We start from the raw sequence: 18,668 nt of genomic DNA, 5'->3' as shown, positions 1-18,668 counted from the left end.
TATATATATATATATATATATATATATATATATATATATATATATATATATATATATATATATATATATATATATATATATATATATATATATATATATATGTGTGTGTGTGTGTGTGTACAATCCATCTATACACTTTTTCTCAGTACTTCATGTGGTATGTTGACCGAGGGCCGTGACGATTCGTCAAGTGAAAAGATGAAGCGTGACAAAGCATCAAGAGTGGATAGAATTGAAATTGATTTTCTCAACAAAGGCTCACTGAGTGGTCTGGCTTTTCATTATATGTATGACACAAGGATAGGTGACTGGGGAAGCACAGAAAGCAAGTGAAGTGCTCTTATATAAGGGAGAAAGAGGGAGAAATGTGAATGGGTTGTAGGTGAAAACGATGAAGTGAACACTAGGGCTGTAGTGGAAGGAGGTGGGGTATTAGGTTGAAAGGGATCCGCTGGAGGGTAGGCAGTAGAGAAGGTCGGTTAATTAAGGACAAAGGTGATGGAGGACGACGGTAGTCGGCCAGGTAGAGAATTTTGTCAAAGGCTGACAACTGTCGTAAACATCTAGGGTTGGATTAGATTACCTGATGTAACTCAATCAGGGAGGAGACCTCCACACCAGAGGAAATACTGACAGTCGTAGATGTGTCATCAGCACCAGACGACGATGCCGAGTTATCCAGGAGGATGATCTCGTGACGCACACAGTGTAGCAATTTAATGTATGAGTATCAGGGTTCACTGTGAAATCTTCAGCAGATACGTTCACAAACCAGTTCTAGAGTTATATTTCTTTTTCTTTTCAGATGCGAAAGGATGTGAATGCCTTTCAGTTGTCTCATATGCTTTGCTTTTTATCTACTTAGAAGATTGCATCGCACTGGTACGTCCCTACGAACACAACGAGGATGCCCTGCACCCAGACAGAATTCATCTGCGGCACACGACAGCGAATACGTGTAAAATTCCTCCTCCTCCTCCTCCTCCTACCCAGTAGGCTAGCATCAGTACCTTCCCTCATCAACATTCATTCCACACGCCGTCTCTGGTCCCTTCTCTTATCTACTCAACAGTGGCATGAGTCCATTGAGACCCACACTTCATCACCAGCCTTGTCCTCCTTGCAGTATCTATACATCCTCCGCCCTACTCTCTCATTCTCAAAGTTCTTCACTGGTGTATTCTTTCCCATCATCTCCTATCTCTTTATGTTGGCCTTAATTTCCACATCTTATCTCTCTTCCTTATAACTTATTACTCTTTTTTTCTCTGTTTACCAAACCATTCTCCCTGACCCTCACACTCCGCACACCACCTCCTCATAATACCCAATGTCTGCCACTTTATAATCAAACACATTCAACAAACCTTCAAAATACTCGCTCCATCTCCTTCCCACTTCTCTACTTCCCCATTAGCCCCCTTCACCGATGATCCCATTTCCTCTCTTGTCTTACGCACTATATTTACCTCCTTCCAAAACATCTTTTTATCCTCCCTAAATTTTTATGATCGTCTCTCACCCCAACTCATATTTGCCCTTTTTTCACCTTTTCCACCTTTTTCTTGACCTCTTGCCTCTTTCTTTTATACGTCTATCAGTCATTTGCACTATTCCCCAGCAAAAATCGTCCACATGCCTCTCCCTTCTCTTTCACAAGCAAACTTATTTCTTCATTCACCACTCATTACCCTTTCTAATCTGCCCACCTCCCACCTTTCTCCTGTCACAGGCATCTTTGCGCAAGCCATCACTGCTTCCCTAAATTCATCCCATTCCTCCCCCACTCCCCTTACGTCATTTGCTCTCACAAAAGTCTCCTTTCCAAGCTCACCTCCTCTTACCACTCTCTTCACCCAAGCATTCTCTTTTCTTTTCTAAAATGCCTCTACAAATCTTGACCTTCGCCTCCACAAGATATTGATCAGACATCCCTCCAGTTGCCACCCTCAGCATATTAACATCCAAAAGTCTCTCATTCAAGCGCCTGTCAATTAACATGTCATCCTATAACGCTCTCTGGCCATATCTCCTACTTACATACGTATACTTATGTATATCTCACTTTTTGAACCAGGTATTCCCAATCACAAGTCCTTTTCCAGCACACAAATCTACAAGTCCTTCACCATATCCATTAACAACACTGAACACCCAGTATACACCAGTTATATCCATAACTGCGACATTGCTTACCTTTTCATTCAAGTCATCCATCTCTGTAACCCAGTCTCGTGCATCAAAGCTGCTAACACCCTCACTTTGCTGCTTCCATTACACTTGCCAATTCATGATTTTTTTTCTCATGACCAAGTGCATAGGCACAAATAACCACCATTCTCACTCCATCCACTTTCAGTTTTACCCATATCAATCTGGAGTTTACTTTCTTACACTTTATCACATACTCCCACAACTCCTGCTTCAGGAGTAGTGCTACTCCTTCCTTTGCTCTTGTCCTCTCACCAGCCCCTTCAATGCGAATTCAATGTGTGTCGTGGAAAGCTACTTAAAGAGGAAGGAGCGGTGGAGCTGGAAATTCTCACCTCTTCTTTCTAATTTTCCAAAAGAAGGAACAGAGAAGGGAGTCAAGTGAGGATTTCCCTCAAAGGCTCCGTCCTCTGTTCTTAGCGCTACCTTGCTTGTACGGGAAATGGCGAATAGCGTTAAAAATGTATATATATATATATATATATCATACAAACCTCCAACAGCCAGGAGCGAACCCGGGACCCCTGTGCAAGAGGCGGGCATGCTAACCGCTAGGCTATGGGCCAGGCCCATAGCCTAGCGGTTAGCATGCCTGCCTCTTGCACAGGGGTCCCGGGTTCGCTCCTGGCTGTTGGAGGTTTGTATGTTCTATGAAAGTGCGCGTTCATATGCACTTTATTCGTATATATATATATATATATATTTGTTTATGGATGGGGTTGTTAGGGAGGTGAATGCAAGAGTTTTCGAAAGATGGGCAAGTATGCAGTCTGTTGTGGATGAGAGAGCTTGGGAAGTGAGTCAGTTGTTGTTCGCTGATGATACGGTGCTGGTGGCTGATTCGGGTGAGAAACTGCAGAGGCTGGTCACTAAGTTTGGTAAAGTGTGTGAAAGAAAAAAGCTGAGAGTAAATGTCAATAAGAGCAAGGTTATTAGGTACAGTAGGGTTGAGGGACAAGTCAACTGGGAGGTATGTTTGAATGGAGAAAAACTGGAGGAAATGAGGTGTTTTAGATATCTGGGAGTGGATTTGGCATCGGATGGAACCATGGAAGCGGAAGTGAATCATAGGGTTGGGGAGAGGGCGAAAGTTCTGGGAGCGTTGAAGAATGTGTGAAAGTCGAGAACGTTATCTTGGAAAGCAAAAATGTGTATGTTTGAAGGAATAGTGTTTCCGATAATGTTATATGGTTGCGAGTCGTGGGCTATAGAGTTATGCGGAGGAGGGTGGATGTGTTGGAAATGAGATGTTTGAGGACAATATGTGGTGTGAGGTCGTTTGATCGAGTAAGTAGTGAAAGGGTAGGAGAGATGTGTGGTAATAAAACGAGTGTGGTTGAGAGAGTAGAGGAGGGTGTTTTGAAATGGTTTGGTCACATGGAGAGAATGAGTGAGAAAAGATTGACCAAGAGTATATATATGTCAGAGGTGGAGGGAAAGAGAAGTGGGAGACCAAATTGGAGGTGGAAAGATGGAGTGAAAAAGATTTTGAGTGATCGGGACCTGAAGATGCAGGAGGGTGAAAGGCGTGCAAGGAATAGAGTGAATTGGAGCGATGTGGTATACTGGGGTCGACGTGCTGTTAATGGATTGAACCAGGGCATGTGAAGCATCTGGGACAAACCATGGAAAGTTCTCTGGTGCCTGGATGTGGAATGGGAGCTGTGGTTTCGGTGCATTATACATGACAGCTAGAGACTGAGTGTGAACGAAAGTGGCCTTTATTGTCTTTTCCTAGCGCTACCTCGCACACATGCCGGGGGAGGGGGCTGGTTTTTCATGTGTGGCGAGGTGGCGATGGGAATAAATAAAGGCAGACAGTATGAATTATGTACATGTGTATATATGTATATTTCTGTGTGTGTATATATATGTATATGTCTGTGTGTGTATATATATGTATACGTTGAGATGTATAGGTATGTATATTTGCGTTTGTGGACGTGTATGTATATACATGTGTATGTGGGTGGGTTGGACCATTCTTTTTCCTTGCGCTACCTCGCTAGCCTGAGGCAGGTACCCGTTTTATCAACCAAACCCTAGGGATGGATGAGCGAACAGCTGGGTTGACTGTTGACTGACAACCGGAACAAGGATTCGAACCTATGTACTCTACCCGAGACGTCTCATGAATGCGTCACGGTCCGGAGTATTTACGGCTACACCATGGAAGTTTATAGTCCCTTCCTCTATATATCTTTCTTAACTCTCTCTCCTAACGCATCCTCTGAACGTTACCATTACTCTACCATATCCACTTACATGTACCCAACTCTACATCGGATAGCTTCTATATATGCTGTACCCTTCTCTGTGTGAATGAAATCTGCAAACGTTATCTATGTTGTCTGCACCGCTTTCTTAGCTCTGCATACAGCTCCTCCGATTTATTTCCTCTCTTCTTAAGTCTTCTACTCACCGCTATTCCTGCCCATATCTTCTTTGAAGTTCTACTCTTTTCATTTCCCGTCATTTGGACCCTTAGGGGAACCAGCGCCCCTGATGGTGGTAGGGCCGTAGTGAAATCCTTTATATATGAGGGAGAGAAGCCACCAAGCAACTCACTCACTCTCTTACCGGACGATTTTCTAATTCTCGAAACAAATTGCACAGTATTACAGTTTTAGGCATGCTAAGCTCAAGTGTGGGGGGAAATTATTGAGACAGGATATGAGCGATAAGAGTTGTCGTTTTTCAAATATACTTATGAGAAAATCTATGATGATCGTAAGCAAAAAGTGGCGACCTTCCAACCCCCAGCGACTCGTGAGTGAAACTCTACTTACCTAACGTTTACGCTTGATTAGAAGTACCCATCAGAGACCTCGCGTGTGTGATATGGTTTGCTCCACCGCTGGCACTAATGATATTGACCGGAAAGGGTTTACAGGAAAACTGGCTTTTGCTAATAATCAAAATAACCCGTCTGCACTCCATCAATGATAGCCCCCCTCCCGTCAACCACTCAGCTAGGTTCTTTTTTTATTATTCTTTTTTGACGCATATTCATTTTCCAGAACAACTCAACAAAGATTGCTCATAGGACATGATATCAAAACATTTTACAGTATTTTCATAATTTCCTATGACTTTCTTTTTCTCCGTCTTCCATTTGGCAACCCTCAGGACATCTCGTCCTTAATTAACATTTAATCTTCTCACATTGAATATCATTCCCGGCATCTACGTTGTTACGTTAATCCTTCCTGTTCGTATGTCATCAGATCTGAATAATCTTCTTCCGTTCGTCCCTTAATCTGACGTGTCTTTCATTATGCACACTCACAAGACTTGTGACAGTATAATCCCATGTATACCTTGATTACACATTTTTCTTTAACTGGTATTAATCCCAGCAGCCCATTCTATCCACTGCAGCTTCACATATTCATCCGGTCTTAAGTTAAATATATAAATATTTCTTCTTTTATGTGGTTAGTCTTTAATCCTTACCTACAACACCTCCGCCAATCCCTCTATCTTCTAAGTTTTAGTTTCCTTTAGTCACCATAAAGATATCCTCTGTGTTCTCTGTGTCCTGTAAAAGAACAGCAAAATAACCAATTCGAGCTCCATAACGGAAAGACTAGATCACAATTATGCTGTTAAGACTTGTAGGCACAGTGGATGTACCATTGTCCTCTTCACTTATAGCTCATTGCATCTCATCAGGTGCTATCTCGACTGCTACTTCTCTTCCTTTCACCATGAGTCTATCACAGTCAGCTTGCAATGTCCCATTATTTTCACCTCATTTTGCTCTTTCCCGAGTGTAGATGACAGGAACCCTCTTTCCCCCATAGTGGTCAGCAGAGAGTATGAAACTCCCCAATACAAAATGGACATCAAACAGAAGGAATCCTCATTTACCTCCGTTGTCAAAAGGAACTTTTCCTCTTCCTGGCGGAGAGCATGATGGAGTGGCCTTCCCTCCGCTTACTGGACATCAGAGAGCAAATTCCATTATGAGTTCCGCTCCAGGTATGTGTGTCTCCCATCTCCTCTTCTAAAAGATCCAAACAGTTCATTGTTTTCATGTTTTCATGTACGGTCTCAGTTGTGTGTAATGGCGTACCATGCTTCCAATCTTCCTCACAAGCTGAATCGCTACTCATTTCACACATTGAATCACTTTAAGAATTACCCATCCCACAAATTGCCTTTTAACAGTAACGTGTGTCACACGTTCCTGACACATTGGCTTACCATAGCCACGTCGAACTTAACTATAACCTCAAACAATGCTTCACTTTGACCTTGACTATTCCTCACATGCTGGCTCACCATGACCGTAAACCTTCCCATACATTGCTGACAGTAACGTTGAACCATTTCAAAAACATTGGCTTACCATGACCCCAAATCATCCACACATTGCTTGACTATAGTCATAAACCATCCCACACACTGGCTGACCATAACCATAAACCATCCCACACACTGGCTGACCATAACCATAAACCATCCCACACACTGGTTGACCATAACCATAAACCATCCCACACACTGGCTGACCATAACCATAAACCATCCTACACTCTAGCTGACTATAAACCATCCCACACTGGCTGACCATAAACCATCCCACTCACTGGTTTACCACAGCCATGAACCTTCCCTCACGCTGGCTGACCGTAACCTTGATCCCACCTGACTAGTGACTGGCTGCAGCTGTGACTCCAGCCTCACATGATCTGACACAGCTGGGATCAGGTTTCTGTAGGGGTTCGTTAGCCGGTGTTACTCTTGAGCTGGGTTATCTTGCACCGTCACTTGTGGACGTTCTGTGATGTGACTACCGTGGAAACATTGTTTTACATGTAAGAACTTATGTATGTAGTGATCTGGGCACAATACATACCTATAACTATGTGTATCAGTTACAATACCATGTGGAAAAAAAATCACTTCCATTTGGAAGTGATTTCATTAACAATTTGTTGTCATGATGTGGATAAGGTATTATAAGATACATACACACACACACACACACACACACACACACACACACACACACACACACATTTTGCAGTTGTTCTGCTATGCTGTCTTGCTAGTGTGGATACCCAGGATATTTATAGCACTCAAATCTGTTTTGGTATAAGAAAGTTATATGGTTACAAGTCGGTTCAGACTGGAACCAGCTTATTTTGGTCAACTTATAACTTGCCAAATGCAATGAGAAACAGTCACATGGCTTTGCTTTACTGTAGGCTATGGAGCTTCTTATATCTCTCGTGTCTATCTGTGACGCTCCTCATACCAGTTTGAGGCTGGTCGGTAGTGTGGGATGACCCAAGGACATCTTGAGGATCGCACGGAGGAGAGTTTGCGCATGTATCTCGGCCTTGGGAGAGGATTCCATTTCAGGCATGGACAAGTGATCAACGACTGCACTCAACCGTGTCAGTTGACATGTAACAGGGCGTAGGAGAAGCTGAGTCAGAGAGGAAGCACCAGAACGTCTGGGATCGAGATCGTCGGTCCCGGGCAAATGGAGTGATGAACCTTATTGACATGTAAGATCAAACTTTGCTGATATCAGTGTCCGTTTCTATTATTAGCTCAGCCGTCATGCCGGGTTTAGCGTGTAGCAGTGCAGAATATCAACAGAATACAAAGGGATACAAAGAAAATTAAACATCAACAGAACCACTGGATCCTTTCTAAGCTAATTGTGATGGTAGACGAAATTTGTATAGCTCATAGATCACTGTGGTAAGAATTGAAAGACATAGACATATCAAAGAGGCACAAACGGGTCGCCCTTGTACTGTTACGGTGAGCACTGTAGTCCCTCTCAGCTCACTGGCACGGATCTATCAGCAGGGATAATGACACCGTGAGCCTCAGACGCGAGCGGCTCCTGCTTGTGATGTTGCGACGTCAAAGCAGCTCACAGTCTTATTACGACGATGTCCAACACTAATCGATGATTCGTCCCACGTCCAGACTTGATTTTCATTTACTTTATCTAACTGTTAGAGAGGATTCGGACGACTTATGAATCCCAAATATCTTGAATATGAACTGAATGTGATCTGATTGACACAGAGGGAGATTTCGCTTTAAACCAACGGAAGTAATAGACGCAGTTTTGTATACAGGCAGCACATTTCTCTAGTGATGGAAGGGATGGAAGGACAGTAGGGAGAGTTCGGAGATGGGAGAGGAAAGAAGCTAGAAGATGGACTCGAAAGCCTTTGATACAAAAGATAAGAAGGAGGGAGGAATGTATCTTTATGAGTCCATCATGAACATAATGCCACTTCTATGAAACAGCGACGTACTGAAAAAATCGAAATTCTAATGAAATACAAATTGATTGCATTTCTTCAAAGTCCTTTTCACAATAACTGCTATGAGGTAAACTGAGTCTTTTATTTTGATAACTTTACCCTCAAACATCCCTATTTGCATTTTGTAACACGAGAGAAAAGTTGACAAGTAACGAATGATATCCTACATCGTGGGCGAGGATAGTGAGAGAAATAAGACAACTCACGCAACGAGTCACATGAAAGAGACGGACGTGGTAAAAAATTTGGGGAAAATGAAGAAATCTTAGGTAACAACGAGAGTAAGACAGGTACCCATAGGCGCTGGAGCAGGGCTGTAATGGTACCGAAAGGGACGGAAAAACCTTCACTGAACCAGAGCCGATGAACCACCAACGGCGGCTGCCACGTGAATATTGCAAGGCATGTGTACCAAATCCTGTCTCCAGAGACACGTCAGGGGAAACCTTTCCGCTCTAATACTCCCATATTCTTACCCGGTTATGTGTTCTAATGACATCTTCACTCACAGACACACATACACACACAGACACACACACACACACACACACACACACACACAAACACACACACACACACACAAACCCGAACAGATATAGTGAAGTGGAGAGATATGGTGTTAAGGGAGCAACGTGATGTCAGGAGATTCAAAATATCTGCGGAGCCTGGTTGCCGATACACAAGACAAGAAAAGAATAAAGGTCTGTTCCTGGTGTTAACGTATATATATATATATATATATATATATATATATATATATATATATATATATATATATATATATATATATATATATATTATTATTACTATTATTACTATCCGTATCATCATCATCAGTGACAAGCCATGCATCACAAAAATCCACACCCTTCCTTCCTTCACCTTAGGCAACCACACCAAAGACGCAGACACATTACTACTGCCTTGCTTGCCTGCACCTTGTCCACGACTACTACAGCCCTGCCTGCACGCGTATTCCCTGCGCGTCGTAGAAGGCGACTAAAAGGGGAGGGAGCGTGGGGCTGGAAATCCTCACCTCTCGTTTTTCTATTTTTAATTTTCCAAAAGAAGGAACAGAGAAGGGGGCCAGGTGAAGATATTCCCTCAACGGCCCCGTCCTCTGTTCTTAACGCTACCTCGCTGACGCGGGAAATGGCGAATAGTTTAAAAGAAAAATATATATATATATATATATATATATATATATATATATATATATATATATATATATATATATAAACAAGTGAACAATCACATGTTTACCAAATGGCGTCCTAGCTTCGTCTCTTCGATGTATATCAACTGACTCTTATATTTCTCTCTTGTGTCTCCCCTGATGATGTGATTATTACACGAAAGTGCACTTGGGAACCTTTCGTGTTTCATTTTCCCCGTGGACTCATAGGAATATATATATATATATATATATATATATATATATATATATATATATTATATATATATTATCTCGGAAAGCAAAAATGGGTATGTTTGAAGGAATAGTGGTTCCAACAATGTTGTATGGTTGCGAGGCGTGGGCTATGGATAGACTTGTGCGCAGGAGGATGGATGTGCTGGAAATGAGATGTTTGAGGACAATGTGTGGTGTGAGGTGGTTTGATCGAGTGAGTAACGTAAGGGTAAGAGAGATGTGTGGAAATAAAAAGAGCGTGGTTGAGAGAGCAGAAGAGGGTGTTTTGAAGTGGTTTGGGCACATGGAGAGGATGAGTGAGGAAAGATTGACCAAGAGGATGTATGTGTCGGAGGTGGAGGCAACAAGGAGAAGAGGGAGACCAAATTGGAGGTGGAAAGATGGAGTGAAAAAGATTTTGTGTGATCGGGGCCTGAACATGCAGGAGGGTGAAAGGAGGGCAAGGAGTAGAGTGAATTGGAGCGATGTGGTATACCGGGGTTGACGTGCTGTCAGTGGATTGAATCAAGGCATGTGAAGCGTCTGGGGTAAGCTATGGAAAGCTGTGTAGGTATGTATATTTGCGTGTGTGGACGTATGTATATACATGTGTATTGGGGGGGTTGGGCCATTTCTTTCGTCTGTTTCCTTGCGCTACCTCGCAAGCGCGGGAGACAGCGACAAAGTATAAAAAAAAAAAAAAAAAATATATATATATATATATATATGTATATATATATATATATATATATATATATATATATATATATATATATATATATATATATATATATATATATATATATATATATATATATATATATATATATATATATATATATTTACTTATATATATATGTATTTTATTTTTCATTTATCTATTTTGTTTTGTCGCTGTCTCCCGCATTTGCGAGGCAGCGCAAGGAAACAGACGAAAGAAATGGCCCAACCCACCCCCATACAAATGTATATACATACACGTGCAAAAACCCAAACATACATACCCATACATCTCATATACATACATTCACATATATATACACACACAGACATATACATATATACAAACGCACACAATTCACACTGTCTGCCTTTATTCATTCCCATCGCCACCTCGCCACACATGAAATAACATCCCCCTCCCCCCTCATGTGTGCGAGGTAGCGCTAGGAAAAGACAACAAAGGCCCCATTCGCTCACACTCAGTCTCGAGATTTCATGCAATAATGCCCGAAACTGCAGCTCCCTTTCCACATCCAGGCCCCACAAAACGTTCCATGGTTTACCCCAGACGCTTCACATGCCCTGATTCAATCCACTGACAGCAGGTCGGCCCCGGTATACGATATCGAACCAATTCACTCTATTCCTTGCCCTCCTTTAACCCTCCTGCATGTTCAGGCCCCGATCACTCAAAATCTTTTTCACTCCGTCTTTCCACCTCCAATTTGGTCTAGCACTTCTCCTCGTTCCCTCCACTTCCGACACATATATCCTCTTGGTCAATCTTTCCTCACTCATTCTCTCCATGTGCCCAAACCATTTCAAAACACCCTCTTCTGCTCTCTCAACCACGCTCTTCTTATTTCAACACATCTCTCTTCCCTTACATTACTTACTCGATCAAACCATCTCACACCACATATTGTCCTTAAACATCTCATTTCCAGCACATCCACCCTCCTGCACACAACTCTATCCATAGCCCACGCCTCGCAACCATACAACATTGTTGGAACCACTATTCCTTCAAACATACCCATTTTTGCTTTCCGAGATAATGTTCTCGACTTCCACACATTCTTCAAGGCTCTCAGAATTTTCGCCCCCTCCCCTAGGCTGTGATTCACTTCCGTTTCTATGGTTCCATCCGCTGCCAGATCCACTCTCATATATCTAAAACACTTTACTTCCTTCAGTTTTTCTCCATTCAAACTTACCTCCCAATTGACATGACCCTCAACCCTACTGTACCTAATAACTTGGTCTTATTCACATTTACTCTTAACTTTCTTCTTTCACAAACTTTACCAAACTCAGTCACCAGCTTCTGAAGTTTCTCACATGAATCAGCCACCAGCACTGTATCATCAGAGAACAACAACTGACTCACTTCCCAAGCTCTCTCATCCCCAACAGACTGGATATTTGCACCTTTTTCCAAAACTCTTGCATTCACCTCCCTAACAACCCCATAAACAAATTAAACAACGATGGAGTCAACACACACCCCTGCCGCAAACCTACATTCACTGAGAACCAATCAGTTTCCTCTCTTCCTACACGTACACATGCCTTACATTCTCGATAAAAACGCTTCACTGCTTCTAACAACTTCCCTCCCAAACCATATATTGTTAGTACCTTCCACAGAGCATCTCTATCAACTCTATCATATATATATATATATATATATATATATATATCTTTTTTTTTTTTTTTTTTTGCTTTGTCACTGTCTCCCGCGTTTGCGAGGTAGCGCAAGGAAACAGACGAAAGAAATGGCCCAACGCACCCCCATACACATGTATATACATACGTCCACACACGCAAATATACATACCTACAGAGCTTTCAATGGTTTACCCCAGACGCTTCACATGCACTGATTCAATCCACTGACAGCACGTCAACCCCGATATACCACATCGATCCAATTCACTCTATTCCTTGCCCTCCTTTCACCCTCCTGCATGTTCAGGCCCCGATCAAACAAAATCTTTTTCACTCCATCTTTCCACCTCCAATTTGGTCTCCCTCTTCTCCTCATTCCCTCCACCTCCGACACATATATCCTCTTGGTCAACCTTTCCTCACTCATTCTCTCCAAGTGCCCAAACCATTTCAAAACACCCTCTTCTGCTCTCTCAACCACGCTCTTTTTATTTCCACACATCTCTCTTACCCTTACGTTACTTACTCGATGAAACCACCTCACACCACACATTGTCCTCAAACATCTCATTTCCAGCACATCCATCCCCCTGCGCACCACTCTATCCGTAGCCCACGCCTCGCAACCATACAACATTGTTGGAACCACTATTCCTTCAAACATACCCATTTTTGCTTTCCGAGATAATATTCTCGACTTCCACACATTCTTCAAGGCTCTCAGAATTTTCGCCCCCTCCCCCAGGCTGTGATTCACTTCCGTTTCTATGGTTCCATCCGCTGTCAGATCCACTCTCATATATCTAAAACACTTTACTTCCTTCAGTTTTTCTCCATTCAAACTTACCTCCCAATTGACATGACCCTCAATCCTACTGTACCTAATAACTTGGTCTTATTCACATTTACTATTAACTTTCTTCTTTCACAAACTTTACCAAACTCAGTCACCAGCTTCTGAAGTTTCTCACATGAATCAGCCACCAGCGCTGTATCATCAGAGAACAACAACTGACTCACTTCCCAAGCTCTCTCATCCCCAACAGACTGGATACTTGCACCTTTTTCCAAAACTCTTGCATTCACCTCCCTAACAACCCCATAAACAAATTAAACAATGATGGAGACAACACACACCCCTGCCGCAAACCTACATTCACTGAGAGCCAATCAGTTTCTTCTCTTCCTACAAGTACACATGCCTTACATTCTCGATAAAAACGTTTCACTGCTTCTAACAACTTCCCTCCCAACCCATATATTGTTAGTACCTTCCACAGAGCATCTCTATCAACTCTTTCATATATATATATATATATATATATATATATATATATATATATATATATATATATCTTTTTTTTTTTTTGCTTTGTCGCTGTCTCCCGCGTTTGCGAGGTAGCGCAAGGAAACAGACGAAAGAAATGGCCCAACGCACCCCTATACACATGTATATACATACGTCCACACACGCAAATATACATACCTACAGAGCTTTCCATGGTTTACCCCAGACGCTTCACATGCCCTGATTCAATCCACTGACAGCACGTCAACCCCGGTATACCACATCGATCCAATTCACTCTATTCCTTGCCCTACTCTCACCCTCCTGCATGTTCAGGCCCCGATCAAACAAAATCTTTTTCACTCCATCTTTCCACCTCCAATTTGGTCTCCCTCTTCTCCTCGTTCCCTCCACCTCCGACACATATATCCTCTTGGTCAACCTTTCCTCACTCATTCTCTCCAAGTGCCCAAACCATTTCAAAACACCCTCTTCTGCTCTCTCAACCACGCTCTTTTTATTTCCACACATTTCTCTTACCCTTACGTTACTTACTCGATGAAACCACCTCACACCACACATTGTCCTCAAACATCTCATTTCCAGCACATCCATCCCCCTGCGCACAACTCTATCCATAGCCCACGCCTCGCAACAATACAACATTGTTGGAATCACTACTCCTTCAAACATACCTATTTTTGCTTTCCGAGATAATGTTCTCGACTTCCACACATTCTTCAAAGCTCCCAGAATTTTCGCCCCCCTCCCCCACCCTATGATCCACTTCCGCTTCCATGGTTCCATCCGCTACCAGATCCACTTCCAGATATCTAAAAACGCTTTACTTCCTCCAGTTTTTCTCCATTCAAACTCACCTCCCAATAGACTTGACCCTCAACCCTACTGTACCTAATAACCTTGCTCTTATTCACATTTACTCTTAACTTTCTTCTTTCACACACTTTACCAAACTCCGTCACCAGCTTCTGCAGTTTCTCACATGAATCAGCCACCAGCGCTGTATCATCAGCGAACAACAACTGACTCACTTCCCAAGCTCTCTCATCCACAACAGACTTCATACTTGCCCCTCTTTCCAAAACTCTTGTATTCACCTCCCTAACAAACCCATCCATAAACAAATTAAACAACCATGTAGACATAACACACCCCTGCCGCAAACCTACATTCACTGAGAACCAATCACTTTCCTCTCTTTCTACACGTACACATGCCTTACATCCTCGATAAAAACTTTTCACTGCTTCTAACAACTTGCCTCCCACACCATATATTCTTAGTACCTTCCACAGAGCATCTCTATTAACTCTATCATATGCCTTCTCCAGATCCATAAATGCTACATACAAATACATTTGCTTTTCTAAGTATTTCTCACATACATTCTTCAAAGCAAACACCTGGTCCACACATCCTCTACCACTTCTGAAACCACACTGCTCTTCCCCAGTCTGATGCTTTGGACATGCCTTCACCCTCTCAATCAATACCCTCCCATATAATATACCAGGAATTCTCAACAAACTTATACCTCTGTAATTTGAGCACTCACTCTTATCCCATTTGGCTTTGTACAGTGGCACTATGCACGCATATATAAATATATATATATATATATATATATATATATATATATATATATATATATATATATATATATATATATATATATATATATATATATATATATATTTTAGAGGATTATAAGACCTATAGTGAGTTCAGTAGGCTCCATCATAAATAAATTGTCAAAATGGTTTGTTTCTTTATTAAGCCCTTTAGTGGGTAAGGTATCAAATTCTAATATCATGAACAATATAGATTTAGTCAACAAGCTAAACAATATCAATGTTGATTTTGATTTCAAACTAGTTAGCTTTGATGTTTCCTTAATTTTCTCTAAAGTTCCAGCTGATGACCTTTTAGAATATTTATTTGATGTCTTAGATGATATTCATTTACCTGTTTCAAAGTCTAATTTCATTGAACTGATATAATTGCGTATAAAAGACTTTGTATTTCAGTTTAATGGAGATTATTATGCTCAAAAATTTGGTATGGCAATGAGTAAACCTCTTTCACCTGTACTAAGTAATCTTTATATGGAATTTTTTGAAACAAAATTGCTAAAGGATATCTTACCTTCTAATGCAGTTAGGTTTAGTTATGAAGATGATGTTCTTTGTGTTTGGCCAACAAATGAAAATTTACAAATATTTCTCCTCTTACTTAACAATTTAGTACCTTCCATCAAATTTACTGTTTGAAAGGGAAATAATGGTCTGTTACCATTCTTAGGTTGCACGATTCATGGGCAAGGAAGCAAGTTTAAGTTTAGCATATACAGAAAACCCACCAATGTATGCTCATACATCCATTACTACTCATTTCTACATGACAGAGTTAAATAATCATCATTTCTATCTATGTTCCTTAGGGCATTACGTATTTGCAGTCCAGAGTTTATTGATGATGAGTTTCAGAAGATATATTCTATTGGATCTCAGTTAAAGTACCCTAGATCTTTCACTGATAAATCCCTTAAGTTAGCAAAGAAATCCTTTTATAGAGTTGAGTCCAAACCTCCCATTGACACCAAGAGTCTTTTAGTTCTCCCTTTTACTTATAATTTCTCTTTACTTCACATGTTGCTTCAATCCTCTAATGTAAATGTTGCCTTTAGCAACAATAATACTATAAAGAATATCTTAATCAGGAATTCACCAGAAAAGTCTCTTAGATGTATCTATAAAGTGCCTTGTTTAAATTGTGATAAATCTTATATTGGTCTGACTAGTAAGGATCTTTCTGTTAGACTTAAACAACATAAATTTAGTATAAGAAAGGGACAAGAATGAAATGCCTTGTTTAATCACGTTAAAAAGTATGATAATTGTATTGACTGGAGTAATGCCATCTCAGTTATTAGCTCTATCCCTATTACCAAGAGAGATATCATTGAATCTTCTATAATTAAATGCACAAACAATCATAATCTTAACATTATTGATGGTCTATACAAATTAGATAACTTTATTGTTGAAAAAATTTGTAAAATGATAAGTTTATGAACACTCGTTATATGTTTTGGACAATCACACGTTTACCAAGTGGCGTCCTAGCTTCATCCCATCGATATATATATACTGACTTATATTTCTCTATTGTGTCTCGCCTGACGATGTGATTATTACACGAAAGTGGAATGGGGAACTTATCGTGTTTCATTTTCCCTGTGGACTCATAGAAATATATATATATATATATATGGTGATGGGGAGAAAGAATACTTCCCACGCATTCCTCACGTATCGTAGAAGGCAAGTAAAGGGGACGGGAGCGGAGGCTGGAAACCCTCCCCTCCATGTATTTTAAGTTTCTAAAAGGGGAAAAAGAAGGAGTCACGCGTGGAGTGCTCATCCTCCTCGAAGGCTCAGGTTGGCCTGTTTAAATGCGTGTGGATGTAACCAAGATGAGAAGAAAGGAGAGATAGGTAGTATGTTTCAGGAAAGGAACCTCGATGTTTTAGCTCTGAGTGAAAGGAAGCTCAAAGGTAAAGGGGAAGAGTGGCTTGGGAATATTTTGGGAGCAAAGTCAGGGGTAAGTGAGGGGACAAGAGCAAGGGAAGGAGTAGCACTACTCCTTAAACAGGAGTGGTGGGAGTTTGTGATAGAGTGTAAGAAAGTAATCTCCCGACTGATATGGGTAAAATTGATATTGCATGGAGAGAGATGGGTGATTGTTGGTGCATATGCACCTGGGCATGAAAAGAAAGATCATGAGAGGCAAGTGTTTGGGGAGCAGCTGAGTGTGTGTGTTAGTAGTTTTGATGCATAAGACCGGGTTATAGTGATGGGTCATTTGAATGCAAAGGTGAGTAATGTGGCAGTTAGGGAATAATTGGTGTACATGGGGGGTTCAGTGCTATAAATGGAAATAGTGAAGAGCTTGTAGATTTATGTGCTGAAAAAGGACTGGTGATTGGGAATACCTGGTTTAAAAAGAGAGATATACATAAGTATACGTATGTAAGTAGGAGAGATGGCCAGAGAGTGTTATTGGATTAAGCGTTAATTGATAGGCGCGCGAAAGTGAGACTTTTGGATGTTAATGTCCTGAGAGGTGCAACCAGAGGGATGTCTGATCATTATCTTGTGGAGGCGAAGGTGAATATTTGTAGAGGTTTTCAGAAAAGAAGAGGGAATGTTGGGATGAAAAGAGTGGTGAGAGTAAATTATCCTGGGAAGGAGACCTGTGTGAGGAAGTACCAGGAGAGACTGAGTACAGAATGGAAAAAGGTGAGAATAAAGGACGTAAGGGGAGTGGGGAGGAATGGGATGTATTTCGGGAAGCAGTGATGTCTTGCTCAAAAGATGCTAGTGGCATGAGAAGAGTGGGAGATGGGCAGATTAGAAAGAGTAGTGAGTGGTGGGATGAAGAAGTAAGATTATTAGTGAAAGAGAGGAGAGAGGCATTTGGACGACTTGTGCAGGGAAATAATACAAATTACTGGGAGACGCATAAAAGAAAGATCCAGGAGGTCAAGAGAAAGGTGCAGGAGGTGAAAAAGAGGGCAAATGAAAGTTGGGGTGAGAGAGTATCATTAAATTTTAGGGAGGATGAAAAGGTGTTTTGGAAGGAGATAAATAAAGTGCGTAAGACAAGGGAGCAAATGGGAACTTCAGTGGAGGGGGCTAATTGGGGGGGGGGGGGTGATAACAAGTAGTGGTGATGTGAGAAGGAGGTGGAGTGAGTATTTTGAAGGTTTGTTGAATGTGTTTGATGATAGAGAGGCAGATATAGGGTGTTTTGGTCGCGGTGGTGCGCAAAGTGAGAGATTTAAGGAAAATGATTTGGCAAACTGAGAAGATGTAGTAAAAGCTTTGCGGAAGATGAAACCTGCAAGCCAGCGGGTTTGGATGGTATTGCAGTGGAGTATCTTTAAAAAGGGGGTGAATGTATTGTTGACTGGTTGGTAAGGATATCTAATGTATGTATGACTCATTGAAGGTGCCTGACGACTGGCGGAATGCTTACA

The sequence above is a fragment of the Panulirus ornatus genome, chromosome 15 (genome assembly GCF_036320965.1).
Source record: "Panulirus ornatus isolate Po-2019 chromosome 15, ASM3632096v1, whole genome shotgun sequence".
NCBI classification, from domain to species: domain Eukaryota; kingdom Metazoa; phylum Arthropoda; class Malacostraca; order Decapoda; family Palinuridae; genus Panulirus; species Panulirus ornatus.
Note: the sequence above shows the minus strand (reverse complement) of the source record.